Source organism: Lissotriton helveticus, chromosome 1_1 (assembly GCF_964261635.1).
Source record: "Lissotriton helveticus chromosome 1_1, aLisHel1.1, whole genome shotgun sequence".
NCBI lineage: Eukaryota > Metazoa > Chordata > Amphibia > Caudata > Salamandridae > Lissotriton > Lissotriton helveticus.
Genome location: NC_136057.1, coordinates 2,005,316,858 through 2,005,339,638, shown reverse-complemented (window position 1 = coordinate 2,005,339,638; position 22,781 = coordinate 2,005,316,858).

The window sequence follows — 22,781 nt, the reverse complement described above, 5'->3', positions numbered from 1 at the left end:
ATGTCCTGCGGCATCCCCTGGCTGCCCTCCTCCCCCTCATCACCGTCTCTACAAATCCTTGAGAAAACTGCGCATGCCCATTTTGTGTGAGAAATGTGCAAAGGACAGGTGAGAGGTTTTAGTTTACTTGTTTTAAGTAGTATAATTAGTTGTAAAGAAAACAGACAGAGGGTTGAGGCGAAGGCAGAAAAACTGCACCTGTCAAAAAGATCAGGAAAATTATGGTTGGTGCAGGAAAACCTGGGAGTACATCCCTCTGCACTCCCTACTTGGGAAACCGAAAACTAAATTGACAAGAGGTATGGATTCCAGACACAAAAAGGTTTATGTCCATTCAAAATCAGTTTAGGACAGATTAATGGTGATGTTCTGAAAAAAAATTCAATTTGTTGTGTTCTTTTTTCTTACAAAATGTATTCTTTATTGAGAATGGTGAAATACATCAAGCTAATAAAATCCCAAATTCATAATCCTTAAGCCGACGCTTAATTAGTGACAATTCCCCTCCTATGCATGTTGTGCTGTATTACATACAAAATGCTTCTGGAGCAATCAAGGTAGATAATGTTTATTTTAACACTGCAATTGCTGGCACATCATCGAGGTACAAAATTCTAGAATTATAATGGATGTTCAGACAGCACACTACAGATGGCAAATATATCTTTATATGATAATGACATGCACTAAATATCCTTAATGTACAGTGAATACTGTCTAGCATCTCAACGTGTACTACCTGGCACCATTTCTAGTTTTCCAACGGATGATCTGCACAGAGATATAACACTTCACACATACCCTTCTGTGGCATCAATGTGAGAAATGTTAGTCTATGGAATTTCCTTTTTGGTGCCTGAATCATCACAGATGTATTATGTGACATGATTATGAGCTGTCATGTGTTGTACAGGATTACAATGTAACAGGCTATACATATTACAACCTGGTGTATTTGTACACTATATACCTTCTTGTATGGCAAAACAAAGAAACCAGGGCAGTATGTGGAGTGCACTAAAGGCAAGTCTTCCTGACTAACCAGACTGCCACAGGAAGGCATTAGTAAAGTGCACCTGGCATGCATGTGGATCCCTGCAGACTCAGTGAATTTCTGTCGTAGAAATGTGAGGACAATGTGTGATTTTATTCAAAGTTTGATGTTTGCAGGGAATTGTGGGTACAAATTATTAGTGGAATCCCCACAAATCACACCACCCTGGATTCTCCTGGGAGTCTACCTTTGGAAGAAGTGTGGAAATGCTAAGTGATATCAATTGTGTAAATCCATGCATACTCTGGAAGTTTCTGTCACAGAAATGTTAGGAACATGTGTTAAATGTAAGCAAAGGTTTAGGTGTGCAGGGCATTGTGGGTAAGAAAATAAATGTCAGGGACTATTCACAAGGCATACTACCCTTGATCCCCAGAGTGTCTAGTTTTCAGAAAGGTCTAGGTGTGGTCAATTTTACTAGGTGGCGACCAAGCCCAAACCAAATACTGCAGCTGCCTCACTTGGCAAAACAAGTCATGTTTTGTCAGGATGTGCTGATGTTTCCATGTGGCATTTTTGGGCCTTTTGTATTGTGGACACTTGGTCCAGCCACACCAGTGGGGAAGTTTTTTTAGGGAGGTGTGAGAGCACATTTGTTATTATGCAAATTAATTTGTCTCCATTAAAGGCTTTCAAATGTACACCAGTGTGCAAGAAATATCTACAATTTCCAAATTACCCTCTGAATAGCACTAGAGTAAGTATGGGTAATTCCAAATTTAAAGTGGAAAAAATGACCTCTGTTTCTAGAATCCGTATTTAGGGACCTTTAAAAATGCTTAGGCTTCCTTCATACTAATTTTTCATTCATTACATTTTACTTTATACATTGATGCATGGTCTATACACAATGAAATATTTTAAGCTGGAGCTCAGCTGTTGACACTAGATATCACATGGTATTGGACAACCAACAAGCGTTATTTACAAAGCTGTTTATTCTTGCCACCAGGAAGATGTGATAGTTTGACATTTTGTTGGTTTAGTAAATTGTTAATCAAGCAAAAAATTTTTATTTTTTATTCAGTGATTCTTATTTTTGGAGAACTTGTAACCTATATACAAAAATCAGTGAATTCAGAATTGTGTCTAGTTATAAAAATATGTAGATATCCAGCTATACCGATGGACTGTTTTCACCACAACCTGCAAGTAGGTTGAAACCCCAAAAATAGAAACAAAGACTATGACTTAGCATAATACAAGCACTGTGGTAAAAAAATGTTTGTTACAACTCAGCTTGTTCCTAAAAGCTTAAAAGTCTTAGCAATGCAAAATATTCCTTGATGCCAGTAAAAAAATATACATTTTCTTGCGCAGTACTTTGTGTTCCATTTAAAAGAAATGTTTTAAATGTAGGTATGTTTTGGCTTTTTACTCAGTTTCCTTCAGGGAAATGAACAAACCAAGGTACCCTTGGGATTTACATGATGTAGGAAAAAGAACACAAATTTGGCATGAATACCTTATGTGGAAAAATAGTTATGAAGACTTAACAGCAAAGTGTCCCAAACATCAGCAAAAATGTCTTACTACTTTTGGCGAAAAAACATCAGCAGCTAAGGGGTAAAGGTGAATAGAGAATTGTTGAACAGCTTTTACCAAGTGTGGCAAAACTGTACGCTTTTCAGACAATGTAGACGTTGCTAGTTTGATTACCCGCATCCACTGAGTAGATGTTGGCTTATAGTCCTGCTAGTTCACAGTGCACCATCCTAAACCCTAACCTTACAGGGTAACAGATGTGTGTGCAACCTCAGAACATGACAACCCTGATTCCACAGGATATTGTGATAACAGATCGAGGAACCTTTTTGTTTGGACTCTCATGCGTACCCAAAGAAGTACACAAAAAATACTCAGCAAGACTTTAAAATATTTATCGTAGAGTTGTGAATCTTGCATAAAATATGTGCACTTTGATTATAAGTAGAATGGAACGGATTAGTGTAATGAGCATTTCAAGACCAGTCAAAAGAATAAACATTTTCATCACTGTGCTGACAGAGTATTTATGCAGGCATATAAGTACTGTGTATATATGTACTCCTAACAAGGGCTCCCTAACCTAGGGGCCCATTATGATCACGGACGGACTTCAGTCCGTCCGAGATCACCGAGGAGGAGAGAACCTCCGCATGGGCATGCGGAGTTCCCTCATGTCCAATCAGGATGTGACCGCCACCCTGACGGTCACATACTCTATTTGTAACATTGCGGCGGGTGCGGCTTCAAGCTGCACCCGCCGCAATGTTACAAATGCATACAATGCATTTGTATGGAGAAAGCGGCAGGCACCGCGCGGTGCCTGCCGATTTCTGCATACAAATGAAGGGGGGTACCATAGGTACCCCCCATGTGCACCCCCAACCCCCTTCAGCCAGGGGGCCCGCTACGGGCCCCCGAGGTTAAGATCTGCATGCTTTTCCTCGGCGGAGAAGCCGCCGCGGAAAAGCTGTTTACTCAGCCATCCTAATATGACTGGCGGTGTCTGAGAGACACCGCCACCATATTAGGCCTTTTCCGCCGCGGTTGTAAGCCAACCGTGGCGGAAAAGCGGCGGACTGAAACCAGGACCCACCAGCCATCCTAATGCGGAAAATCCTCCATCGTAATCTGCCCCCTAGTCTTTCCTGGGGTGGGCCATCTGCCAAATCCTTCCCAGGTGGATTAACTCCCCGTTACCTGAGGGTAAGTGTTGTCAAGCTGTCTGTCTTGGTGTAGAGCTGGACATCGCTCATGTTGGTACACAGGAATCAGCTGTAGTGTCAGCTAAGTGCTTCTCTGTCTAAACAAGGAAGTGGCTGTGTATTTATATCAATAGAACCCATGTGGCCATGTTACAACCCCTGTTGGGGCTGCAGTTGTTTATTTTAGTTGGATAGCGATGCAGTCAACCAGGAAATAATAAATATGACATTTGAGTAGTGAACTTTAGCCCTTGTGCTAAATGCTCAAGGTATCATAATAGAGAGCCTACAAAGTTGCAATGTAAGCAAAGCAGATTCAGGGAATGTTCTCCTCCATTGTCTAGCACGCAAATGTATGTCAAAAGTAATTGTGTGCAAAAGAGAAGGCCTCTTAAGAAATGTGAACATGTAAACAGTTCTGTTTCTGCTAGGCCTATCTTGACCAAACATGGCACCCACTCCTTGGATGGAAAGTCGAGAAAGCTATCCCCAGGCAAATGCTAAAATATAATGGTCAATCAATATATAGAACCTTACTAAAATCTAAAAATGCACTATGCTTCTTTAAAACTATTGGCACAATTCACCAAGGTAAACTGAGACAAAAGTTTACCTTTATGAGTAGTAGACTTTTATCTCGATTAAACTAAAGTTTTGGTCTTAAGTTTAACTGAGACCAAAAGTCTAAAAGTTCTGTAACCCCATGTCATCAGACAGAAGGGACAAGTATTGTTTCATCTGGGACAATGTTGCGGTTTTTAACCAGTCAAAGCACAACATCCCAACAATGTAAGTTGTTGCCACGCTGGGTGTTCTGTCTGAATGTAATGTAGGTTGGACCTGCTGATCTTGAACCCTTTATTGTTCCACAGAAAATGTGAATGACATCCATTAGGATTTAACGTCCACACTAGCCATCCTCCTGAAGAATTTATGAACCGTTGTGAAGCATTGTCTTCCCTCCGTGTGATTTGTGAACTCTTGCCAGCTTGCTAGAAGTGCAAATGTGGGAATGCTAGGTGCATTAAAATATTTTATCCTAGCCAAGCCAAGACATGTCTAATGAACTGTTTTGTTCAGCAAAATTATTTAGGATGGTATCTGGCATGCTACGAATAGTGCATTATTCCCATGAACCTGCAATCTTTAGTTGCCCAAATTGATTTCAAGAAAATGTTTCCCTTCAAAAGTTGAATCCTTGTGTGGACAATTGAAAAGGAGAAGATTCAGAATATCAGTTGTGTGTTAGTAAGTATATTTTTCTTTGCTGGTGATGGTGCAAGATCACAATAATATGACATTGGGTCAGTTGTATTCTGACCAGAGAAATTTGTAAACTGCTGTGCAAATATTTGTGAACTACACCTTAGTGGTCTAAGGCAGCGTTCCCACTGCATGTCATTAAATAGTGCACCTGGAGTACTTGCTTTACACAAGAAGTGATCACCATAACACTTGAAACACAACATTTTATCTTAGTTAAGAGTGCATTCATACAATTCTTCTGTATTAAAGACAGTGGGATACCCAAGACCTTTCAGCATTTCATTCATTGTATCAATGTCCCAATCATTGGAAACCATACTAGGGGTGATAAAATCATGTAAAGAGATCTGAAACACATATGGAATTTGCAAAAGTTCAGTAGGGCCGAATATGTCTTATAATACCCAATCCCAAACAATTCTATTAGGAACTAGAATATCAGAAATGTTCACCACGAAAAGATAATTCCCACTTAGAAGCAAGAAAAAGACTATCACAAAAGCAATCAATTGGACGCAGGAAAGTAATGAAATTGTGATCCACATTTATAGCCATGGAGGCACAAAGTACATTTTCTTTAACCAAAAACTTGTTTGATCTATTTTTGTCAGCTCTGGACGCTGTGCAGGACTTGGAGTTGACTCGATTTGTGGTACACTGACATAGACACCACTCATGTCAGGTTTCCAAAAAGAAATCTGTGTTTCTTTGCAAGCTGTTTGTATAGTTGTTGTAGATGGAGCAGGTACAAGAGATACTTTATTGTTTTCTATCCCCACCTAGGGAGTTGAAGCTTCATCGCTGATCCAAACCTCCAATGGGACGAGCCGGATAGTAGTGAGAAGAGACAAGTAACTACTGAGGATGCCACATGGCCTACTGTGTAGAACCTACCACATGAAGCAGTTGATGAGATCTGTTGACACCAATCTCTTGTTTTTACCTCCTACAAGGGGCGCTAAAAGTACAATTCTGGTACCTTCAACAGCCAGGACAGGCACAGGCACTCTTTAAGATGACCCAAACTCTTTATTGTCCACAATTTTCTCTCTGACCTATTCACCAATCGTGGGGATCCAGTGGCGTTGTGTTTTATTTGGACGGTCCTTTGCACATACCGTAAACTGTTCAATTGTACAATTTATATCAAGTATTGTTTCTGACACCTCTTTGCTCAGACTGTTGAAGTCAGGTATCCACATCTTAATCCCAAACAGAATCTCATAGGGAGTCTGTACACCGAGGGATTTTCTAGGCAGGTTGTTTAAAGCTCTTTGGACCCCATATCCGTGATGGACCCAACTACGACCTGAGTCTAGTACCCTTGATGTTAAAGCCTGATTTAAGTCTTGCTTCTTCCTTTTCACTACTGTGTTTCCCTCGGTATGGTAGAGGGAGGAGTACCACACAGCCACACCCAATTTTCTCATGGTGACTTTGTAAGCCTAAGAGGCGAATGTCGTCTCCTGGTCCAAATGGAATGTGCCAACTCCATAAGTCCAGATGAAGACTTGCAAGTCTTTAAAAACAGTTTGAGCATCAGCTGGTTAAATACCAGCCAGAGTCCTGTCTGAAATTAAAAGAGATGTCTCCTGTGGCCATGTGACAGTTGAACCCTTCACCTGCTGGCAGATGTCGCATTTAAGGATGAGGTCCTTAATCAGTATATAAAGACCTGGCCATCAATAGCATTGCTGCAGTAGTGTAATTATAGCCACTACCCTTGCAAGTGCAGATGCTACACCCTAATGTGCTGCTATGATCAAACTAAAAATGTGATCTGAATTTGGTATTAATCTATCCCCTACTCCAGGAATATGACCAAAGGGTATGTTTTGCACACTTAAGAGTTATGAGTACTTTGCTGGAAAGCCTTTCGGCAGATGTGTGCTTTCATGTGCAGTGTTGTCATCCATCATGATGTCTCTAACTACTCACGTACTTGAACGAGTAATCGCAGAGACAGTAGTAGATAGCACTGTTGCTTTTGTGGCTTCATCAACTATTGAATTCCCTGCAATGTGTATACCTACGTGCTGATGACTCAAGGTGTGAATCACATGAGTCTGTGGCAAGCATTCTTTCAGCTTGGCCACATGTCCCCAAAATGTTTTGTGCTTAATGGTGTACCCTTTTGAATCTGTGAATTCATTTTGGCTCCAATAGTGTAGATACTAGAGACAATAATACAAATTGCACACAGTTTGAGGAATTTGAGATTCGTATTCTCCAGTGCCAGAATAAGAGCCCTCAGTTTTGTCAGCTGTGCTGTGCAATCACCAAGTGACTGCGTGCATGTCTTCTCTGGGTGGAATTCTCCATCCTGCATGTTCCATTTTATGGGTGCATACGCTGCAGATTGATACTTTGTCCCTACTGCAGGCCGGACATAACCTTCAATATAGACGATGTGCTCATACTGATCAAGAGGCATGACATATGAATATGTTGCAGGAATGCTTGTGTTTGTAATCTACATCTATTGCAGAGGGAGTTGTCCCACTGTAACCATCTTGGATGTAATTTTTTTCCGTCAGGGACGCTTGTTTATACGACAGCCTCAATTATTTGTTTCCCTTGAGCCAATGCTCTCTCTCTCACCACAACACTCTGTACCACCATCAGAATCTTTTCTGTTGTTTGCAAATTCTATCTCGGCATTGGTGTATGCAATTGATATTCAATTGGTACAGTGGCTCCCTCATTGAATGTAATGTATGTATACCTTGATGACACTGCAATGATCTGGGTCACCAAGTTTGTAGTAGTTTCACATGTGTGTAAGTGTTTTAAAGCTGGCATGTCAGCTTGTACTGAACCTTAGCTGAACCTAAGATCTGTGTCTGTTCAGTTTTCAATGTGTCCTTAAAAAGTTTGGATGTAGTAAGTTGTAGAATGGTTTAACCAGTTCTGCAAAATCAAGAATGTATGTTCTACAAAATTTAGAAATCCCAAAATGGATTGGAGTTTCTTCAGTGAGTTTGGTGGTTGTAACAGCGCACACATCTTGAAGAAGATTGTCACAAGGCTTTTACCATCACTTGACAGCCTATGTCCCAGAAACAGGACATTGAGGTGGGCAATTTTTGACTTCTTAAACTTAAACTTGTAGTCCATGTGAGCAATACTCAAGATTATGCTATCTACTCTTTTCAAGTGTGTAGTTAGGTCGTCATCCATCAAATAAATATCATTGACATATGACAATGATTGTTCATCAACTTCTTGTAGAAGTTCTGTAACTCAAGCTGGGAACAATTCAGGGCAATTTGTATACCTGTGGGGTAAATTACAGAACTTCTGTTGAGAACACATCACGGAAAATGGGGTCAAATACCTACTTCCAAGTGCTATATTTGGCAGACAAATCCATTCAAGATATGTAGTGTAGTTTTGTATTTGTTGCACAATATATCATTCATTAGTGCTGCGCTGTGTGGATTCTGTCTGCAAATGTTTTTGGAGCTGTGAAATCCCTCCTCTGTGGCTTGGGGTATGGACCGCAGTCTCCCCAACAGAAGGAATAAATAGGAATTTTCCCAGTTCACATGGCACCCACGCTTGGAGACAATGGGGGTCTGTCATTAGAAGCTAAAGTGGCATTTGACTATTTCGAGTGAAATTACATGTTTGGTGTACTCGAAATATTGGGGTTTGGGTAAGTGTTCAGACAGTGGGTGGAACTACTATGGAGTACAGTCTCAGACTTTTCATTTAAGTAAGGGGACTACATAAGCATGCCCACTCTACCCAATTCTCTTTCCAGTGGCATTGAAGCCTCTGGTGACATGATAAGAAGTGATGGTCTACTCATGGGGTAGAGATGGGACACTGAATGTGACTAACGTAAATCACTCTATGCAAACAATGCTCTGTTACACGTTGCTCAACCAAATACCCTGACTCCAAAACTTTTACATATCTCCCACCTATTAAATTTAGTATACAATGTTTAACAAATTAGCAATTTGTCTTCCTCTCTCCGTGTCAGAAGGTGATATTCCCAGGCGCACCATGGGTAAGACAGTCTTGGCAGTGTTTCAATGACACCGCCCGAGGTCTCTCAGTGCTCCCAGTACATGCGCAGAAAGATTTCAAAGTGGCGATTCAAGTCACCCTTCAGTCCCCAATATTAATAAAGTCAAAGAAAGACATGTTAGAATACAAACATAAATGAATGGACTGTATACCACTTATTTCTACACTAACTCTATTACTTTATTTTAACAATAGCATTAATGGGTTAACAGAACACACAAGTTTAGTTTTAGGCAAGAGCATATGCGTTAGTATGTGAAATTCAAAGTGGCCATCTTAGATATTACTGCGCAGCTGCAAAGAATTCCCACCAAAAGCATAGATACGTCACACTACGTAGATGTAGTAGACGCATGCGCAAAAAAGTTCCTGCATTTTCGGCAGCCATATTAATACACTTGGGTTACTGTTAGTAAAAGCACATAGACAAGCTTCCCCTGTATACTGAAATGTTGTGTAATGCAATTATTAGTACTTACAAAACATATTGGTTAACAAATTACATCTTATTTCGAAAGAACTAAATTCAAGCAAGTTTCTTTACATATGAAACCTTGCTCCATCAGTGTTGAGCAACAAAAGCATAGTATAGGAGCCTTAGTCTCTAGCTGGCTTATCATCCTTAAAAATCTTTGGTTTTCTTTTTTTTTGTTAGATGGGATCCCTCTGTGCCTTCCACTCAAACAGAATCGATGGCCGCCCTGGATACATCTGTGCCCGGCAAACAGAGTTTCCCCAGAGGTAGGGCTGCCTTCTGGTCCCACTCCCGTTCTCTTGACTAAACGAGAAGCAAGTTACTAGGGAGGACCGGACAACAAACCTCTGGCATAATCATAGGACTGGTGTTATTTTATCTTCCAGGTCTCCAAGGCAGCCCAAACCTTATTACAACTAGATTCATCGCAGGCCATATCAGACTGATTCGTCGTGATAATATTTTTAAGACAGTCTGTAATGTGGGTGGGGCCTCCGATTTCCAAGCCCTGCAGATTTCCCTCCTGGCGATAACTATTACATAAAACAGCAATTTTGAGGCGGGGGTACTTATACAATAATCCGATGAGAGTCCAAAAAACCCAGAGTAGTGGTAAGTTCAATTGGTCTTAGTAGAACCTCTTCCAAGAAACCACATACCCCGGCCCACTATAAAGCAATCTTTGGACACCCCATGAACATATGTTGATCGTTCACAGCCTGATCTTTACATCTGGGGAAATAGTATAACCTTGTGCTCATCTTGGATAGTTTCCCCGATGTCCAATACACTCTATAAGTGGTATACAGGTGGTTCCTTCTGAGATTTGCTGGTTTAATCACTGTCTGAGACATAGTGTAGGAATCACACCAAATTTTCAGAATTTCCTCCCGGTTTTCTGTAAGAACAGTACCCCAAAGATTCTCCAACTCGGAATCCAAACAGGCCCCTGCTTCTATAGAAGCTTTATACCAGAAGGAGACCGTCCGCTTCCACAAGCCCACTCTAGAGATAGAATCAGAAGGCATACTATCCTCTTTATTATCCCATGATTGTGTTGCCCACCAAGCAGAGAGCTGATAGAACTTAAATCTTGTTAAAGTCCCATTTGTCAAATTGGAGAGGGACTCCCCGCTCATAAGCTGGGAGCTTTTACATAAGTCCCTCCACAGCCTGATACCCGCTAGTTTAAGCGGCTGAGACAGTTGGTCAAACAGACAATCAGGGGTCCAGAGGGAATCCCAAATAGGGGACTGTAAGGTGTAATATGATATCCCCAGTATTCTCCTAATATGTCCCCAATTTTTAAGAGCAGTCAGCAGTATCTTAAGGCGGACCTTCTTGTAAAATTTAGGGTCCCCAAACTTATAATGAAAGAATTCCCATCCTTGTGGTAGATCATATAACATTGCCCTAAATAACATGCCTTGCGCAGAAGAATCTAGATTATTTGCCAAAATTCTAAAATTCTTAAAATGGAAGGCATTACAGTAGAAAAGTAGGTCAGGTAAGGCTAAACCTCCAATCTTCAGCCCTCTCTGTAACTTCTTCCACGCTATCCTGGGTGTTTTTGTTGCCCATATGAAAGAACCAATTTTCCCTTGAAGACTGGCAATATCTTTAGAGTTAAAGGGTAATGGAATTGTGTTGAACAGAAAGGTTATTTTCGGTAGGATCGTCATCTTTATGAGATGAACTCTCCCATAAATATTCAATGGCAAGCTCCCCCATTTTAGTAATAGCTTACAAACTTCCTTTAATACCTTCTGCCAACTAATCTTTGGTATATCCATAAATTTCTGGGTTATATAAATCCCTAGATATCTCATCTGATCTTTGGTTCCGTGTATGATATCTATATTATTCCACCCCATTACCTCAGTTTTTTCTCTATTAATCATGTATCCAGATATTTTACCAAATTCCTCAGCTAATTCAAATAACCGTGGGATTGTGTCAATATGGTTTGAGGTATAAAGAAGATCATCTGCATATAGGGCTGTTTTAAGCTCCAAGTCCGCCAATTTAAAAGGTAAAATGCTATGATCCATTCTGAGTGTGCCCACAAGGGGTTCAATGTAGACATTGAACAATAGGGGGGACAGGGGCAACCCTGCCTGGTGCCTCTAAATATACTAAACCACACCGTAAAGGCACCATTACCTAAAACTTTCTCCCCTGGGTTCAGATACAAAGACTTAACACCTCCTATGAAATTTAATGGGAAGCCAAACTTGTTCATGGTCTCCCATAAGTACTCCCAGTTAACCTGATCGAACGCCTTAGAGGTGTCGATTGCAATGATGGTAAGGGGCAACTTCCTCTCCTCCGCAAAAGCGATTGCGCCGATCACCTGAAAGGTAAGCTCATTAGGCTGCCTCCCTGGTATGAACCCTCTCTGGTCCGGGTGTATAATTGTTTTAATGATTTTGGCCATCTTAGTGGCCAATATCCCTGAGAAGATCTTCAACTCCAAGTTTAAAAGTGAGATCAGCCTATATGATTCAATTTTTTGAGGGTCTTTATTTTGTTTGTGTATTAGTGATACCGTCGCTTCCAACCAAGATGGAGGAATACTTTCGCCTTGATTAAATATTTTATTGAAAAGTTTTTTCAATATCAGCACCACCTTCTCTAAAAGGCTAGAATAGACTTCAATTGGTAAACCGTCGGGCCGGCGGCTCTTCCCCAGCTAATTTTCCTCAAATGGTCTGTGATCTCCCCTTCTGATATGTCGGAAGCTAGAAAACCTGTATCAGATTCGGACAATTGGGGTAGATCTCTACTATCTAACCGGGCCCTAACTTCACCTGGTCTGTGAATGGTATCATCTTGATATAGACCCTGCATAAAAGACCTTGCCTCTTCTCTGATTTTATCATCCTCTGATAACAATACACCTGACCCCATTTGTATCAAGCTCTTAATGTTATTTCTTACCTTTTCTGTTCTTGATTTCCAAGCCAGGAGAGAGCTGCATTTTTCACCATAGGCAAAGTTCTGTAGTTTGCTTGCCTCCCACCTCTCCTTCATGATCTTATCTGTCCTGGCATTAGGCTCCACCTGTAAACTCACCAGCTCCTTCTCCAACTGAGGGATAAGTCCCCTGGCTGACAAAGCCGCTTTTTGCAATTCCAGCTCCTTCTCCTTAATATTCTTAAGAGCCTCTAATTCTGTTTCCTTACTAGACTTCCTTTTATGGATCATCATGGAGCTCAAGACCCCCCTCAGATATGCTTTGAAGGTTTCCCAAACCATCTGCTCAGTGGAGGTGCCAATATTAAAGCTAAAGAAATCGGCTGATCTATCATTCAACTCCACCTTCATCCTTTCGTCTAACAACAAAGTCCTTTCCAAGGTCCACCTTTTCTCAGTATTCTTCATCCCAAGACTAAGGACCAGCTCCACAGCAGAATGGTCCGAAATAATCGCCGGGAGATAGCTGATGGACCCTACCTCTCTGGCCAGACCCTGATCAATCCTTGAGTACTGCTTATACTTTTTGCTATAAAATGAAAATTCTCTAGCAGTATGATTTTTACTCTCCAGATATCAAGCAAGTTATATTCCTTCATGACATTCCTAAGCACATGAAGTGTTCTAGTTGGTGCACCATATCTCGCTTTAGAGGTCTGATCTAGTTGTTTATCAAATACTAGGTTGAAATCCCCACCCAATATAACTGGGGCTGACATATGCAACAAACAAGTCTGAAGTTTCAGGAGCGGACCGGAGTTGTCTTCATTGGACCCATAATACACAGCACAGGTGATCGGCAAACCAAATAAGGACAGAGTTGCCACCAACCATCTCCCTAACTGATCAGTGTCACACTTCTCTATCTTGATCCCCTTATTTGCCCTTACCGCTATTGCAACCCCTCTCGTGCACCCTCTCTGTTTGGAACATAACACTTCCTGTGCCCAACCTAATCTACTGAAGACTTATTTACATTCGATAGCTTCCAGATGAGTTTCTTATAACAAGATAATATGTGCTTCACTTTTCCTTAAAAATTCACAAACCCAGAGTAGCTTCCTACTTCCGCCTAGTCCGTTCACATTCCAGGAGAGGAATTTTATCTTAGGTGACCTAATCATTTCCTAATAAAACATGACCTTCTCATGTATACCTTCCATCTAGAGCTAAGCAAAAAAACCTTCTTTAACCTTGTATGAGGACAATTTTTCCAAATTCTCCCCCCTCCCCTGAGGAACCCACCCATGGTATTTGGCGTTAGAACCGCCTTTTAGGACCCCTACTTAAGCGGCACAGCATCTTCTCTCAGCAGAATCAGGGAAAGAAAGAGAGAAGAGAAAAAAAAACATTCTAGCCTATACTATATGTAGTTATTAATACAAACATGTATATTTATATATATATATATTTTTTTAAAGAAAAAACTTTATCCCATCTTCCCTCTATTTTAATCCTCTACTGTTTCATCCCATCTCCTTTCTCCTACCCTATCTTCCGCTTCTCCTCCTTTATAGAGCTCTCCACATTACATACCCTTTACCCTCTCATCTGGGACAGAAGGTCATCAACATCTTCCGGCTGGCTGCATTTATACATTTTATTTTTCCACATTATCTTCAATAATGCAGGAAATTTCATTTGAACCTGCGCTCCAAGTGATCTTAATTCAGGCATTCTAGAGCCTAACTCCCATTGCCTTTGCGCTGTTCTACCTCCAATATCCGAACGAGTTTGGTAGGGAGTGGCCTGATAGTGAAGAGTAGACCGAGTTAAACATCTCCCCAGAATTAGTTCTTTAACACTATAGGTCTGGAAATTAACTAACATTTTCCTTGGAGCCTTTCTGTCCGGACGCAGCCTGAAAGGATCCCTATGGACTCTTTGTATTTCAGTCTCTAAATCTATGTCTGGTTGATCTTTAAGGACTCCTTCTCGTAATAACTTACATACGAATCCCTTTATATCCTCAATTTCGGCTCCCTCAGGTATCTTAAGGATCCTTAGATTGTTCCTACGGGCATGCATTTCCAACTTCTCCATATCCATTTGTAATGACCGATTCTGAGTTTTTAAAGTGTCAATATCTTTGGAGTTGCCTTGGACAGATTCCGTTAATGATGACACTTTAAGCTCGAGGGATCCTGTACGTGTACATATATCCTCCAGTTTTAATTCAAGGGCAACAAATGTATCGTGTATGCCCTTCTGATATCTCAAATTTGGACATTAGGTCCCCTCTTAATGTCTGCAACAGGAAACCTAAACTATTGTTGTCTTTGTTGTCCTTATTGGCACCCCTGTACTCCTGCATGTTACCATTCGTAGGAAGAACAAGAGGGGGTAAAGACCCCCCAAAGAGAGATCACCATGATTAGGCGCAGGTGGATTCATAATAGAGTCCTCGTGTCCCCTATTTGAGCTCTCCAGGTTCACTGGGTCCGCAATGCTTTCTAGTGGTGCATAGCGATTTTCAAGCACCAAGAGGAGGCGCTATGCTGAACAGATATAGCTGTGTCAGCTGCCCCGACTGAACCCGCAACCTGCTCCATGATTTTGAAGTACGTCTTAAGAGATGGGGTATTCTTTTGGAACGGGTGAGTTACCTTAAGACCATTTAATTTTTTTATGTCTCCAGGCTTTTTCTATTTTTATATGGAGATAATGGTGTCACACCTTCCCCCTCCAGACGGTCCAGAACTCCCTTGGACCTCAGCTCTTGTTGGGATCTTAGTTGATATCTGTTTCTTTTTCTCCTAGGGGGCGATATCGATAGCCCATTCAAGTGGCCCTGCGTACATGGCCCTATAGTGGCACTCTTCTTGATTTTAGGAGAGGTCTTAAAACCTGGTTGTTTACCCAGTAGGCCTCCCAGCAGTCCCTTTTTATTTTTTTGTTTGTTGTGTACTCTTTTTAACTGTGTTATGTTATTCCGAATTAGTTCTCCTTACCTAAAGCGCCGGGACACTCTTTTTGAGTAACCGTTGCGCTATACAAAAGAATAAATAACATAACATAACATAACATAACATATAGTACCTTTGCTGCTGCTCCCCTTATACACTGAGTCCAACTGCAAGCTAGGCCTCTCCGTCCCCTCTGAGTGCTATACAACAGACGCTGCCCTTACTTCCCCCCACTACTCGAGGGAATAACTAAATGGGCTACAATGGAATCCAGATCAATGCACTCCAGTTTCAGCTCCCCCCTGCTAGGAAACACCTTCCCGGGCTCGGATGTGGTGAAATGGGGCACTGTGTCACCGGAAAACACGATGAGAGCGCTCCTCCTGTCTGTTGTAAATGATCCCTGCACACCAGCCCACGGAACCGGGTGTTCGCAATCGGGCCCGACTCCAAAACCTGCTCCAATGCTCTCCAAACCGCACAACCGCTATGGAGCCGGCTTCCTGCAGCACTTGCTCCACCTCTCTGCCCATCCGCCGTTACTGGGTCCTAGTGCCTCCGCCGTGGAGCGTGGAAGCTGGGAACCAAAAAAGAAAGAGAAGGGAGAAAACCACTTAATCCCGTATCACGCTGAAAAAGGCACAACGTGTCGCATTCTCACCGGGTAGGTTGCGGAGGTCCAACGGAGATCTAACGGGACATTATTAAATCATTTTCCTGCCGTTTTCTGCATATGTGTGCTGCGCCGCCTCACTGAGCTCCTGCGACCGGCGTCAGCCTGCCGCCATGTTCCTCCTCAAGTGCCCATCCTTAAAAATCATGATTATTGTTGCTAAGCGATGGTCAAACAGGAGTTGGCCCTGCCTTTATGCCACTCTGAACATCTGGAGCAGATAAGGGACCAACATTCTCACAAGACATTGGGGCAGACTGTATTGCCTGATTTAAGATTCCTGATCCTAGCCTCAATCTCTCAGACCTTTATGTCACAGTCTAGTTATTCTCAGTACGTTACTGAGTATGTGGTGAGCTCTATGTCTTCCGGGAACTCTCAGATCTCCTCTGATGTTCTTGTATTAGTGGGGTATATTGATTGCTATAGAATTCAGGAAAGGTCTAAGTTATTTCCCTGTTTCCCCTGACTGTTTTCTCTCCTCACTGGGCATCTATGTCACCCTGTTCCTACTTCATTCTGTGTCCCAGTCATGCCAACAGCTTCCCAGATGTATTCCCTACCTCTTAAAACATATGCTGCATTGCCACAACTGAGGATCAGAACCTATTTTCCACCAGGTCGAGCCAGCCAATTCTGAGTTATCAATCACTTTCGCTAAGCATAATATCTCCATTTCTAGATAATCCAATTTGGTCTCCACCCTTTTTTCTCTACTGGGGAAATTACCTGCTCCAGCCACCATCTTTTGGGCTTCCCACAATGTGTCTGTTGAGGACACAGTACCTTCATTTCCCAGGAAGTAGCCATCTGTGCTCTTGTCTAGGGCCTCTCTTATTGCTCTGTTTCACAAATACCACAAGCTCAGATCCTCCCTCCTCATCATGCTCTGCCCCTTAAGCTTCAGCCATATGGGCAAATAGTTTGAAATACCATTCACTGGCACCCTGGCTTCCTGAAATATCCCTCCATGCATCCTTATATTCAATCCAGGAAAGGGTCTGGTGCCCTCCTGAGTAATGGGTATATTGTTTAACAGAGGAATTTTGATATCTCAATATATCCAAATTTGCCAAACAGGAATGGCACTGGAGGGCTTGTCTGCATTCCCCCCTTCTGGAACATGACCTGTCCTTAGCCTCGTCCACTACAAGGATGAGGTCTCACCCCAGTATTAACATCCTCTGGGGTAGGGCCGGAAGTAAGGAACTCACATCTTTATGGGCATGTATGTATAACTTCGGTGCCATATACATTTTGCATATGTTGAGTGTAAGTACTTCCCACATGCCTGTGTACACAGGTAAGCACTCCAGTGTGTCTGTCCAAATCTTAGTGGAACCATAAGCTGTCACCTTACAGGCCAGTATCCCCACCCCTCTTGAGTCAGTTGTCAATCCTAAATGGACCACTACTTTATGCGCTGGTCTCTCCTGTGCTTTGAAGGTGTTGCCTTTTCGATGTATTTCCTGCAGGACTGCTACATATGGCATTTGCTTTTTAAGTTATTGGGCAACTATCCCTCTCTTTATTTTACTGCCCAAGCCATTAACGTTCCAGGAGAGTATCTTCAGATGGGTGGTGTGCATTAGTGACATTTTTCAGGCTGGGTCTTACCCCCTTCCCATTTCCTTTCCTGTCAACATTATTTGTACCAGCCCTTCCTTACTCCTGTGTCCCCAGTTCAAGTTGATCTTGTGGCTGTAGACTTAACTTAGTTCACCATGATTTCCCCCATCTCCCCCTCCTCCCTGCCACCCTCCTCTGTAGGCCCCCCAACTGCCTGGCAAGTCAACTTGAAGAGGGCCTGTCAATCCCACAAAAAATCTTTAGGGAAACTAAGAGATTGCCTGCCTTGCATATTGCAATCCCACCATTGCCTCAGTTATCAATTTCTCACCAGCCAGCCAGAGTTCCTAGTTGAACTTTGAGTGCCCTTTCATCTTAAGAATTTCCACTCCACAGGGCCAGGTCAGTAGCTCTCCTCCTCTAGTGTAGTGGACTGGAATTTATCAGATTTTATCATAAGTGCCTTCAGGGCTGGTCCTCTAGTCTCTGCTGGGTCGGTGCCTTTTCCCCCTTTATGTGGAATGATGTGGTGGAGCTCCATCATTTACATTAGGCACCCTCCAGAATGTACATGAGATGCACGCTGCACATCTTTATCTTTTTGCAGCTCACACCTCCAGGACCTCTTGTTCTGAATACTTCTTGCTCCAGCCAGCCTCCAGCCATCTCGGCATTCCCATGTGTCGTCTGGGATGTTGAAATGCCATGTTTTGCCCTCCGCTATAACTCTCAGCCTCGCTGGGAATAGCATCATTTATTTCAGCTCTCAGTTTCAAATCAGACATCTCACCTCCTCAAAGCTGCGACTCGTTCTTTATACCCTCAGTGTGAAATCAGGAAAGTGTCTGATAGTCACATTTTCAAGTTGTAAATTGTCTCTTAGCCTTGCGGTCCACAATGTGACATCTCTGTCCTTATGATCAAAGATTTGTGCTATTTTTGGTAGCGGCTGTGCTCCAAGTCGTGGTGGAGGCACTGTGGCCCTTTGGACTTTTTTAATCGAGAAGAACTTTGAAAGGCATTTTGGCTTTATTGTGTTCAGAGTGAAGTCCTCCACTAAAATCCCAATGCTAGGGCCTTCCATTCTTACTGGTAGCCCAACCACTCTGTAACTGTTCCTACTTGAGTACCCTCAATAATCGTATGACTTTTCCTGGATCAATTTGTTATCCTTTTCCAGGTGGCCCACTTGTTCCTAAAGTGTTTTTCTGTTGTCTTTCTGTAATGACTAGTCTTTATCAGTCCATTGGGCCTTGTTACAGATTTTTCGGACGTCTGGTCTAAGGAGGTTTAATTCCATTTTCACAGAGTCGATTTTTGGTTTGAGCGAGCATCTGACTCCACAAATCTCCACCAAGATCTCTTTCAATGTGGGTGGTTCACTGTTACCGCCTCCTCCTCATCTGCACCTTTATCTTACACTCCTTCCAGAGCCATCAACAACATTATCCGTGCCTGAGTATATCTATCCATCAGATTTTGCTGGCTTGCCTTTCCTCCTTTGTAGCTCACCATGGCACCTATCTGTTGTATCTTGCCATCTGATTGCTGACTGCCTGGTTGTTTACCCTTGCATTGGATCACAAAGGAGGGTTGAATTGCAAGCTCTGGAGGGACCTTCATACAAGTTGCTATTTGCTGGGTGAGTAAGAAAGGCATACTTGCCCCTGCTTCCCACAGGGGTGTCTTCTGGGGACCGACACAACACTACCCTCTATGGCCTTTTCGTTTTCCTTCCTCTGGTCCACTCCTTTCTAGGCTGTAATTACATTACAGCATTCAAGTTCATGCTCATGCTCCTCTGGACTCTGGACTCCAGTCTCTCTCAACCAGCCTCACTGTCATGTGTCTCTTCCCCTTCCTCCCACCCAGAGATTGATGGATTTCACCTCATTTCCCTACACTTTACCTCAAGGAGTTAGCTGATGGTCTTGCCATCTGGGTGGCCTTCCAAGGATCTCTGCCTGCTTGGGCGGCTCCACCGGTTGCTGGGCACTATAGTAGCTTTGGCAGCAGCTCCTGTTGGCTTCCTTTTTTTCTTTTTATCTAAAGAGGATTTGCGGAGAACAAATTTCATAAATGCATCTTATATACATAACTTTTAGTGTGCAACTATACAGGAGCTCATACTTTAATATTTTACATATATATACATGATAAATCAGATAGATAATAACGGTAAAAAGAAAACATAAACCATATACAGGCTTCCAAGAAAAAAAAAAAGAATCCTAGTCATTAGGATGGTCCTGCTGTAGCCTTTTCATTTATATACCAGTTTGACTGATAACCCATTTTTCCAAAGGAGACCTAATTTCATTACCTCGCTTTCGAGCACCACAACCTTTAGATTTGTATAGTGACTTCTCGAGGTGATATATAGCCAACAAGCGACCTATCCAAGCTTGAAATCGTGGAGGGTCTGGGTCTGTCCAATGAATAGAGATAAGAATTCTTATTACAGCTATCGCAATAAAAACAATTTACTCCTACGACGGCCACATTGTATATTCTCATCACACCCCAATAACATTAATGTTGCGGATATTTTAATGGGATACTCTACAGCTGTTGTCAAGTAAGTTTCCATTTGTTCAATGAGCGGATTTAGTTGCTCACAGCTATAGAACATATTGATTGTGTCTGCCTGTCCTTGTTTACATCTGGGGCACTTATCGTCCTCTCTTTTTCCCCAGCGATATAATTTCTCGGGAGTGTAATAAAGGTCATATACTGTATAGTAATGCTAGGCTTTCAAGTTTGCTACGAGAAAGATCTCACTAGATAAGTTCAGAGAGCGACATACATCATTATCACAATCTCCTGTTTTCGCTCCTCATTTAGCTTCTACGGCATCAAGGTCATCTGGTCATGTATCCATTAATATTTTATATATATTCCTAATTCTAATCTGGGGTTGAAGAATGGTTTCTATTAAGGATATCTTATGCAGAGAGAATCCATTCTCCTTCATTTTGTTCAGATAGCTCATAATCTGTCTATTTTTAAACAATGAGCCATTAGATATATCATATTTATGCTGGAGCTCTGAAAATAGCAATCTTTGTTCACTCCTGGTGGCTTCCATTGGCAACATTCGGGCAGGGCAGTACTCAAGGGTGGTCTGCCAGTGATATCCACTGCCCCCTTGGACTCCACACAGCAGAACCGATGGACGGCCTCACCCTCAATGGAGGCTACGTGTCAGATACCAAGACTAGTCCACAGGCGTCGATGATGGTCCCAATGCCTCACCACCTTAACCGCCACCCAAAGAGACTTCATGGTAACAGCAAAAGCAGGGGGGAAAGTAGAAGTGGAAGAAAAAGAGAGACAAACTTTGTGTTAGAGACCTGGAGTTCTTTCTCGCTTCTGGGTCAAATGTGATTTAGGGTGTCTTCTAACCTGCACCTGTGTGTGGGAACAAAACTTGCAAACATATAAGCTACTCTAATGTCTGTATTCATTGATCATTAGCAATATTTACCCCTTTGTCCTAAGGCTATTTCTTCTCTCTTACACTTTAGGGCACAGGGTGTCTGATACTGCAGCATCTGTATGGGAAGACAAGAAAACATAAGCAACTAAGACTCCCAATTTCTAATTGTTTATCTTATGAATCTTTTTATATTTACCCCTCAGTTCCTATGCTACAGCATCTCATTTAAGATAGATACATGTCCAACATAAATTTTGTCTTTTCAGTACTGAGTTCTTGAAATATTTTCCTTCAGTGCGATTATTTTCCAGAATAAATACTGACTCGAGATTCTCGTCAGTTTTGCAATTATGACTTTCAAATGTGACACTTTATCCTAAGAAAGACATTTTGCGGTACCTTGTCTGACGAGTGCTTCTGAACACTGCTTACTGTATATCAGGAAACATGTGCTACCTCTGAATAAGGAAATACAAATACAGAATATGTTAATTCACCAACGTTTCTTTATAGCGCTAGTCAGTCTTCGTCTCTTCTGTATGTTTCTTGTCACACATTTTCCCCTTGTTAGGCATGCATTAGGTCTTTCACTGTTCGAACTTATTAAAAGATTTTTCCACACAAAAGACGCTACTCGCGCCTCATGAAAACAGAATTTAGCCACTAGAATGCAATGCGCAGTGAGGAGACACTTGCTCCACACAAGGCTACAGTTGAAGTGCACAGTTCCTTCTCGGAACATGCGCATTGAGCTGTTTGACTGTGGCGAGGCCAGAAACACTAGACTGTGAACCCAGAGTTGAACGGTTCTCACCTCTACTGCCATTTCTCATGTAGGAGTCTTTTATTATCCTTAAGCATTGCCTTAAAATAAGTCTTCATACCAAATGTCCTTTTCTCCAATTCTCATTACCCTTTGAAATGTTTGTTCTTTTTCTTACTAGCTTCCATTAAATGAGCTTTCTCCACTTAGTCTTGACACTACAGCTCCACCTGCCTTATGAGACCAATCCTAGGTGCTCGCACCTCGCTGCTTCCAATTGTCTCTGGAAGCATAATTTACCTCCATTGGTGGGTATACTTCAGCTTTTCTGGTGGCTGGTTCAGTGGATTATTGGAGTAGATGGCTGGAGTATTAGCGGGATGTGCATTGGAGCCATGTTGCACTGCGGCCCCCTCAGTTGAGATTCAGCCACTCCCCCATTGACAACTATATAGGAAAAGTGAATTAGAAAAAGTTATACTTTCACTTGCTGAATCCCCTGTAAGCTAATTAGAATTAGTGTTGCTAGAGTAGGGACAATCTCTTGAGTCTGGCAGGATGATTTGGAGGAAGAATGTGATCCTGGTTAACCCAAGCAGGGCAGTTTAGGAGTGTTAAAGAACTTCACTAACTTAAAAGAGAACAGGTGATGCCTGTACTTTCATAGTTTACACTACAGTAGTTAACCTCTTCACAGTTAATACTTTCCCTACTGTTGCATAGGCTGGAGTGGGAATATTACGTTTTACTTCTCCAAAGTTCAACGCTTTCCCTAGAGTCAAAATTGTAAATTTCAACCCTCTGAAATCCAACACTTTTCCCACTGTTGAACAGACTGGAGTGGTAATAGTAAATTGTATCCCTCCTAAGTCTAAAACGTTCCCTAATGTTTATCTGTTCAATGTATGAATAATACATTTCACCCCTCTAAA